Genomic DNA, 10,605 nt, shown 5'->3' on the forward strand with positions numbered 1-10,605 from the left:
ATTATAAAATTAGATATCTTATTTGATTGACTTTTGGCAAAAATAGGAAAAAAAAGAGTTATTATTATATTTACGTTTTATTATTTGTCTTTAGATTTTTAGATGATTGCATTTGCATTTTTCTTTTCTTACCTTCTTAATTCACTTAATTTATTTTCTCTCTCTTAAAAATCTCTTGTGCTCTCCTTTTCCCCTTCTAATCATGGATTCAATGTATTTTTCAACCTCCCTCACTTTCTTACCTTCTTCATTCAGACATGACTCAAAAATATTTATTATTTAGGGTTATTTGATAAGGTTTCTATTTATTTTTGTTTATGCAATATGTGAATATTAAATTAATGACCTAATTATGCTATTATGTTAAACCTTAAATACTCCTAATTAGTCAACCAACCCTAAACCATGATTAGTTAAGTAACCTAAACCCTAATTTGTCAAGTAACTCTAAACTCTAATTTGTCAAATAACCATAAACTCTATATTGTCAAACAACCATAAACCCTAATTAATCAAGTAACCCTAAACACTAATTTGTCAAATAACCCTAAACCCTAATTAGTCAAAATAATCATAAATCCCTAATTAGTTAAGTAACCCTAAACCCTATGTTGTCAAGTAACCCTAATTTTTCAAATAACCCTAAACTCAAATAGTTCAAGTAACACTAAACCCTAATTAGTCAAGTACGCATAAAGCCTAATTAGTCAAATACCCATAAACCCTAATTTTTCAAGTAACCCTAAACCCTAATTTGTCAAATAACCCTAAACCATAATAAGTCAAATAACACTAATTTGTCAAATAACCCTAAACACTAATTGGTCAACTAACACCGAGCCCTAATTAGTCAAGTATACATCAATACTAATTAGTAAAATACCCCTAAAGCTTAACTAGTCAAGTAATACTAATTTGCAAATAACCCTAAACTCTAATTGGTTGAGTAACACTAAACCCTAAATGGTCAAGCAACACTAAGCCCTAATTAGTCAAATACCCCTAAACCCTAATTAGTAACCCTAATTTGACAAATAACCCTAAAACCTAATTGGTCAAGTAACACTAAACCATACTTAGTCAAGTACCCATAAACCCTAATTAGTCAAACACAACAAAATCCTAATTAGTTAAGTAACCCTAATTTTTCAAATAACCCTAAACTTGAATAGCTCAAGTAACACTAAACCCTAATTAGTCAAGTACACATAAAGCCTAATTAGTCAAGTACCCATAAACCTAATTTTTCAAGTAACACTAAACCCTAATTTGTCAAATACTCCTAAACCCTAATTAGTCAACTAACACTAATTTGTCAAATAACCCTAAACCCTAATTGGTCAACTAACACTAAACCCTAATTAGTCAAGTACACATAAACATCAATTAGTTAAATACCCCTAAACCCTAATTAGTCAAGTAACCCTACTTTGTCAAATAACTCTAAAATCTAATTGATCGAGTAACACTAACCCTAAATGGTCAAGTAACACTAAACCCTAATTAGTCAAATAACCCTAAAACCTAATTGGTCGAGTAACACTAAACCCTAAATGGTCAAGTAACACTAAACCCTAATTAGCCAAATACCCTTAAACACTAATTAGTCAAGCAATCCTAATGTGTCAAATAACCCTAAAACCTAATTGGTCAACTAACACTAAACAATACTTAGTCAAGTACCCATAAACCCAAATTAGTCAAATACCCCTAAACCCTAATTTAAAGGTAACCTTAAACCCTACTTAGTCAAATACCACCAAAGCCTAATTTGTCAAATAATCATAAGCCCTAATTGGTTAAGTGACACTAAACCCAAATTAGTCACCTAACCATTAGCCTTAATTAGTCATATACACATAAACCCTAATTTCTCGAGTAACCCTAATTATTAGGGTTTAGGGGTTTGGGGTTTAGGGATTAGGCTGTAGGGTTTGGGGCGTATGGGGTAGGGTTTAGGGTGCAGGGGTTAGGGGTTAGGGTTTAGGGGTCATGGGTTAGCGTTTACGGGTTAGGGTTTATGGGTTAGCGTTTAGGGGCTAGGGTTTAGGCCGTCAACATCTATGCTTCACTAATTCAAAGACCATCGACAATAAATATGTATGTAATTTTCTGCTTTGCTCGCCCTTTCCCCCTTCACTGAATATCAATTATTGGAAGCTTTTTAGCTTTAGGTTCATGTTGTTGTTGTGAATTAATGAAGTTAAAGGAACTTGGTTGATTGTTTTGTTTCATTGTTAGTGTGATAAGATGCCTAATGATACTATGAAATGACCTTAGTGTAGGGAAGGCCACTACTGTAGTTGCTAAAACTGGAGATTACTTTGTGAATATTAGTAACATTAGTAATTTTTCAAGGTGATGGTTTGGTAGTCGCATTGGGTTCTGTTATTCTATGGAGTATGGATCATGGTGGGGTTTCGATTAGGTGTTACAGATTTAGGAATGGCCTTTTATTTTTTCTAGTCTTATGTTGTTGGAGGATCTGATTTCATATGCACTGTAAGAAAAATGACCACTCTTACTACATAAATAAAATTTGATTTCAATTAAAATTATTGTTATCCAGGGATTCCTCCTTCAATTTCGAGCATTTTGACATATTATGGACCTGAAATGGACATTTCTATCATAAGTTACAACCGTTTGAAGTTAAATTAATTTTCCGTACTGGCGAAAAGTATTTATGCGCTTTTCTTTTCTATGCCCTCAGCTATTCGCCACTACAAATGGCGAAACCCTCAGCCCACCTTGTTTCGCGAGTGGCAGCGGCAAAACTAGCACCCCGTGCCATGGCTGTTTCGCCAACCCCATTGGCGAAATGCCATGCTTTGGAAAAACAGATCCCCTTGGTAATTACTTTGAAAACAGACCCAGTTACGAAAAAAGTTTGTTAAATTGACCCCTGGTAAATCCCTGATGCAAATTTTTACTTCAATTCACAAACTACCCCTAGTAAATCCCTGATGCAAATCCCATGAGAGAGAGAGAAAAAAAAGAAACTGACAGCATTCACTCTCTCTTTCGGTTATTTTATTCTTCATGGTCTTTCACTCTGTATCCCTAATGCGGGATTTTTCTCTGACAACACCACAACTAACGGCACACATCTTCCTCGTCTTGTTCTCTCTGTATCACATGCCCCCTATGTGCTTTTTCTTTGGCAATACCACGACGACACAGTGAAGGTTCTTCTCTGGAGCATCCCATTCTCCGGGGTATGGTTGTTGTGTTTCTTGGTTTTCTTTCTCCAAAAGAACTCCAACCTTCCTCTGTGTCCTTCTCTGCCAGCAACCCCACACGATACTCCTCCGTCCTCCTCAGGAGCATCCCATTTCTCCGATTGCCGCTCTACAAAGATGTCATGGTCAACAACGTTGTATGCTTCACTAATTCAAAGATCGTCGACAATAAATATGTACGCAATTTTCTGCTTCACTCGCCCTTTCCCCCTTCACTGAAGATCAATTGTTGGAAGCTTTTTAGCTTTAGGTTCATGTTGTTGTTGTCAATTAATGAAGTTAAAGGAACTTGGTTGATTGTTTTGTTTTATTGTTAGTGTGATAAGATGCATAATGATACTATGAAATGACCTTAGTGTAGGGAAGGCTACTACTGTAGTTGCTAAAACTGGAGATTACTGTGTGAATATTAGTAACATTAGTAATTTTTCAAGGTGATGGTTTGGTAGTCGCATTGGGTTCTATTATTCTATGGAGTATGGATCATGGTGGGGTTTCGATTAGGTGTTACAGATTTAGGAATGGCCTTTTATTTTTTCTGGTCTTATGTTGTTGGAGGATCTGATTTCATATGCACTGCAAGAAAAATGACCACTCTTACTACATAAATAAAATTTGATTTCAATTAAAATTATTGTTATCATATAAATGGAGATAAGCAGAGACAACACACAAGATGTTCCTGAAAAGTCTATAAGCTTTCAAATGCTATATAACCTTGACCAAGTGCAGAAGCTTTTATTTACATAACCTTGATAAAAGGAAGAGGATAGAGTATGCACCAACTGTGTTTCAAGATTTAATGGTGATCGCCTAGTAAATGTGAACTACATTCAAATTAGGAAAAATGTTGGTTATTATGATGAAAGGAAAAACTCTAAACAAGCTCCTTTATTGTTAGTTTTATATCTACTGTGTGTCTATATGTATTTGATTGTTAGTAAGAAGTTGTTCTAAACATATTAATGTTGAACAACATTCACAGGGTGGTCTCACAGGAGGAGAACTTCTAATGGCATTCTTCTAGGATTGTTCTTGTTCTTTAATTAGGCCATTATGTTGTTTTTTGTCTTTGGTTTTAGATTGGCAACACTCTTATGGGGATGTTACTATACTGTGAGGGAAGTTACTATTATGTTATTTTTATTGTATTTTATTTTATTTTATTTTAACAAGAATAAAGAAATGACTAAAGAAGAAGACATTAAGATCCTTAAATCTAGGTTTTTCTCACCTTATGCATCAAATGCTTTATGTCTCTTTTAAGACCCATTTGTAATTTAATTTTATTTCTATTTTCTACGAACACATCATAGTTGTTGGTTGGCAATTTCCTGAAGAGTTTATCTATTTTCTTTTGTTGTATGCTCTATATCTTGTCATTGGCATCTACAAATTTGTATTCTCAAAGTGAACATTAACTTTGATGGGTATAAGGAAAGTGAAGAAACTTTTTAAAAAAATTGAAGGTCTTGCTTTTTATCTTCTCTCTTGCTTTCCATATCATGTCTTGTCCTTACGATTCACTTATTATTGCTTATTTATGTCTACATTATCTCTAACTTGCCATGTTTAGGGCTTGGGACTTGGGGCTTGGGTTTAGAGTTTAGGGTTTAGGGGTTAGGATTTAGGGTTTAGCTTAACTTCAATTGATCCCCGTTCTCTCATGTCAATCATTTTTCCTGAGATTGTGAAATATAATAGTTCATTTTTTGAATATTTTTTTCCTTGAAAATATGAATGATGGTGTCAACCATCATATGATCTATTTCTATTTGAAAGACCGAGAGAATTCTCATTAGGCCTTTTCTGTTTCCCTTACCTATAAAGCATTGTAATTTGTAATAATTTTTTTTTCTTATAAATTTTTCTTGCTTAGTGAATTATGTTACTTTGCTCAACATTTTAAATTTTGTAAATTGTAATACCAGTTGTACATTGATTATCAATGTGTCTACATATTCTTTTTTTCATCTCTTCTATCTTGTACAATTTAGTGGTTGTTCTTGTTCTGTTTAATTTCATCTTTTCTTTTTGTGGGATTTAGAGAGCAAAGAGTTATGTAGTTGTTCTATAAGTTTAAAGGTTGAGGTTATGAATTTTGAATTGTGAATAAGTTGGTTAAGTAGCACTTTTTTTTTACCTTGACCTACTTGGTTTCAACTAGCTATTTTCATTTTTTTTTGCAAGCAAGAAAATGAAGTCGCGAAAGCAAATGACTTGTCTGATGTCGTTGTTGTATTGCATGGGCGAGTTGAGGTAGACTCCTTTGACCAATATATGGTTTTCATTTTTCATAGATGCTATACTTTATACCATAGTTACTTAGTGCATGATACTCTTTAGTATGTGTATGGGTGCATGTTATGTAGCATATCATATGTCGGGGGTATATTTCATTTTGGTATATTGTTTAAATTTGTAATATGTTTTACAATATTAATTAGTATCTATTAATATAATTTTTTGATTTTTTAAAATTTACAATATCTAGGCACACACATATATAATTACTTTAAATTAATTTTTCTTATATTTTAATAACTTTAATCATTATTTTAATTAGGTTAATATATTTTGGGCTTTTTTCCTTAACAAGGTGTTGATCCAATTATGAGCCAACAAGGGTAATATGTGGGTGGAGTTTTGCTTAGCTTTGCACTCTATCTTTTTCTTAAGCTTTTGTTATCCTTTACTTTTTTAGGAAAATAAAGTTCAAGGGAGGGAAAGTTTCTCCCTTTCAAAGCTGGGCATGCCATATGCTTCAGTGATGGCTCACAGTAGTACTTGTTGATGTCCTTCCCATAAAGGACAACTCACAGGAAGAGAACCGAAGATCTTTTGGTCAAAGAAGTTTGACCCTGCTAGTTGAGCCAACCCTCGGGGATTTTAGTTTTTGTTATCTTATTTATTGAGAGGATGCATTATTCAATGCCTTTGTACTTTTTTTTACTGATTTACTATTATTAAAGGAAGAAGAAAAATTATCTGATTAAACATTATTGGTTAGCATCAGTTAGTAATGTTTCTAACTTGACACCATTTATTTGATTATTGTAGAATCTTTAGATTACAATATGCACTATTTGATCGAAATGTCTTGTAGTCTTCGTTGTAATTTGTAAATACTTTTGTACAATAATATGTCAGTTTGTGCCTGTATATATGACGCATGCTTGTTTCTTTAGTTCAAACTTTCCTTTTAATAAGTATGTAGTATCATTTCTGAAAAAATTGTTCATTTACTATTACAGGTAAAATATATTGATAGTTATTCTGTTACCATCCAAGAGTTAGAATCTGTAACAGCCAAATTTAAGTTGAATTCTATGATGCGAGGTAACCTCCTTCTATTTTTTCTTCCTTTTCACTGGTGTATTGACCTCTTAATCTTTACCTTGCTGCTAATGTTCGAGCCTCAGGCAGTCATCATAATGTTTGCTCGTTTGTTTTGACAGTGCTCTGTTCTTATCCAATTTACTGACAAATTATTGTTTAATGAGGTCCTGTATTATCACAGCATTAATTGAAATCTGTTTCTTGTTTTCTCCTGCACCATTACATGGTTTTGCATTTTGGTTTGACGTTGAATTTAATGGGCATGCAATATCATCAACCAATTATCAATCAACTACTTCATTTGTTGACAATCATCAGATGAATGGTAGTCAGAGAAAAAGGCGAACAAACCCAAATGAAGCACTGGCCTTGTACACTGCGCCTGAGGACCCTCCAACACATCAGCAGCAGGTGCAGTATTTATTTTTTCAATTTTCAGTTTAAATATATGATTCTAGTTTTTTTGTTCAATATGAACTGGGGGTGGACCTTGAACAATGTTCCCATCTATTCCCGTTAGAGATGTAAACACAAGACCCAAAGCTTAAGCTTTTGGAATATAGTTAGTTAGGTTTTTATTATTATGCTTATTTTGACTGCTGGAATATTATGTTCAAAATTACATTTCTTTTATTATTTTGGTGTCTTGATCTTATTGATGTATTTTACAGACATTGATATACTTTTATGACCCTATAGAGCTGGAACAAGATCAACTAATTGAAGGTTCAGTGACATTGTCACAAAGCAAAGAAAATGCTCGATTTATGAATATTCACCTTGAATATACGTGAGTCAGAACAATTTCTTTCACCAAAATATGCCTTTAGGGTAAATTTTTAATGGATTTCTGACTTTGTTCCCTGCCATTATTGCAGTTCAGGTGGTCGATCGTATGTGAAAGAGTCTGTTATGAGATGATGATCTTTTCACTTGCACAACATCCTCGCACTGCAGCTTATATCTTTTCTGACTTCGTTTCTCCTATAGAACTGAGGTAGCAGTTTGGTTCTTGAGAATCACTAATCTCTGCTTGCTAGATTAGAATGGAGCAACTGACGAACTTGTTAGCATAGAGTTAGGTAAATGACATGAAATTTTGTTGTAATTTATTTGATACCAAATACATCATTGAGGCGGATTATTTATGTCATAATTTGTCCTTTCTAAAGCCTTTATTGTGGGGCCGACTCGTTTCAATTTTTTCTTGGAGTCTTACTGTAACATAGGAGCTGTATATTCTTGTCGTTATTATTTTATGTTCGTTAAAAATTGGTAGCATCGGCCATTTTCCTGTATATTGCGTGTATTGATAGATTTCAGTGATCATCGTTGAGCATCGGCCCCTTGATTAAGTTGTAAAATAAAAGAAGTATAAAACTTAAAATATATATTTTGCAATATAAATTATAAAATAATTTCATTATATATATATAATATCATATTATACAAAATATTAACTATTAAATAAAAGTTTTATCACCTACAAAAAAATTTAATGAAAGTTTTATTATTAATACATAATTATTAAAAAATTATACTTTTTAAGAGAATATAGATATTAAACTCTGAAATGCGACTCAAACCATCCTAAAATTAAGATGACTCTATTTTTAAAATTCAATTCCGTTCAAATTAACATAGATTCGGACCAACTAGGATCATGCTCACTATCACCTATAAAGTCAAATGATTAATTTAACTATTAATTCTATTCATATTGTTACATATTAGTCACATCAGATTTTAATGGTGTTAATAAAAATGTAATATTATATGTTATTTTTTAACAAAAAAAATATATAAAAATTAGAAGTGCACTCTTTTTACTTAGAACATTTACAAGTTACTCAATTCCCCCATTAAAATAGATAACATGAAGTTACTTATATATGAGTGATTGTTGTTTAAAAGATTTATGTCATAAATAATAAATTTTTCAAAAATTATAGGACTCGTAAAATTAAGTTAAACATTCACTTTAATAACCTTAACATTGAAATAAATTTTCGTGTAAAATGTTTAAATGTATGTGAAATTATAAAGCCTAAATCCTAAATCCTATAATCGAAGTTATGTTTCTATTGTAGAGAAAGAGGAGAGGATGCATGTGCAGTGAGAGTAGTGTATCGGCTACAGATTCACTCACTACTTTTGTGAGTGTGTGGAATACCAACAATTGGATTCTCACCTAACACTCATGTTATTCTCCATGACCATAATGAGGTGATTCCTTAATGTTCTTATTGTACGCATAATTGATCAATTTGCTAGTGTGCTTATTTGGACAAGAAATATCACTGTCTTCGGAATGAGGATTGCAATAAGTCCTAATTAAGATAAGCCTTTCATGAAGATGCATTGAATTAGCTCTGCTTGACTAAAACAATGTAACCATGGTAAAAAAGAATTCAGGTTGATTTTACACTTCTATTTTATTCCCATGTTTTTTTTTCTTAATACAGTTGTTGGGATCCCCAGATTAACTTTAGGGTTTAGAAACTTTTGTTGTGGCAGCTTATTTGCTAGACCAGAGATTAGTCTGTTGGAAAGTAAAGTGTCTCATTAAACATATAGCAGTTATTGAATATATATCAGCCGGCGCCTCAACTCTGACTCTTGTTCTGGGGAATGTTACATGGCTTGTTTGAGTTGGGCAGTATTCTAGTGGGAGAAGTTAGTACCAGAATGTTATATTTACAATAATTTTTTTGTACATGATATTATAAATGAAAAATCACTCATTCGTTTATTTGCGTTAATAGGATCCTTTGCTTCTAAAAGGTGCCTTGTGTTAATTAATGAGAAGCTCAAAACAAAGATTACGATATGGTTTAGTTAAACTGGAAGGCGTTTTATCAAATCCCATCAAACGACTAAACTTGAACATGAACAAAGGAAATATCAAAATGCCTTAAACAAAATTTGGTAGCCATTATTTTGAATTGAAATAGATTATGATTTGGTCTATTACGCATATTGGTTATGTTAGAATATTTAATGATGAATGAAACAAAATTAAATGTAGTAAAATAGAATAAAATGAAGAAAAAATATTTAGGATGAAACATAATAAAAAAAAGTTTTTCTACTGTTGTTTGAAAGGTATGTGGAATTAGGGTTTAATTTTTATTTCGGATGTGTAACATTGTACAGAATAACAACAATTAATAATTTATGTTTACTTAAGTTAGATTAATATATTATTAATGATTCTTTTAAAATAATGATTATGTTTTCCTTATTTAGATCAATAGATTTGCTTATAATCAAAATAATAAATATCTTTCTTATTTATTAAATACATCTATTTTATATAATATTCGTTGATCAGGGAGAAGATAGAGGATCCAAAGGCAAGTTAGGTGCAAGCGGTGTGGCACATACCCTTCCTAGTGCCCTCTTTTTGCCTTTTCATAAATATATAACAATAAAGTAGACAAATAATATTGAACGGACTTTGTTGTCGAGTAGCTTCTAACATGTAAAAATTATGAGGAAAAGAATGAGTTAGTTACAAACTTTGCTTAGAGCAATTTGGTCCTTGCGTGAATGCTTTCATAAATATTTTTTTGTACATAACATGAAAATTCACTCATTTCAGACAGTGGCGTGTTGCAGACAGGACACGCTTGTTTATGGCCACTTTATGCACATGCCTTTGACTTGTCTAGTAAGTAGGGTACAGTTGACGAGGGTGTACTTTTTTTACGAGCAACTTTAGCACAAAGGGTTATTACATGAAAATTACTTTTGTTTTTGCACCGAAAATAAATGTCCTAGTTTAGATTACTTATAAATTTGTTGCATTCGACTTATAATCAATGTCTAAAATGTGTTATTTGTCCCATATTTATGTTAATGACCTCTTGTGTGTATTTTTATACTTCATACATTTTAAATTATAAAAAGAATATAATTTATTATTAAGAAATTAGAAAAAACCCAAATGAAATTTAATGCAATTAATCATTAAATAATTAATTATTAATTAAATACTTCTTTCTTTTATCTATAAGACCCT

At 32.0% G+C, this 10,605-nt stretch overlaps 1 long non-coding RNA gene across 2 annotated transcripts; it reads left to right on the top strand.

The window, feature by feature from the left end:
• Positions 1–7,038: 7,038 nt before the first annotated feature.
• LOC114387544 lies at positions 7,039–7,781 on the top strand. 2 transcript variants are annotated; one of them, XR_003661342.1, is made up of 3 exons: positions 7,039–7,147; positions 7,253–7,371; positions 7,460–7,781. It is a non-coding gene; the product is annotated as an uncharacterized LOC114387544 (long non-coding RNA). The 2 variants fall into 2 exon arrangements; XR_003661341.1 differs by having other exon boundaries at positions 7,065–7,371.
• The last annotated feature ends 2,824 nt before the right edge of the window (positions 7,782–10,605 follow it).

This window comes from Glycine soja, chromosome 15 (assembly GCF_004193775.1).
Source record: "Glycine soja cultivar W05 chromosome 15, ASM419377v2, whole genome shotgun sequence".
Lineage (NCBI taxonomy): Eukaryota > Viridiplantae > Streptophyta > Magnoliopsida > Fabales > Fabaceae > Glycine > Glycine soja.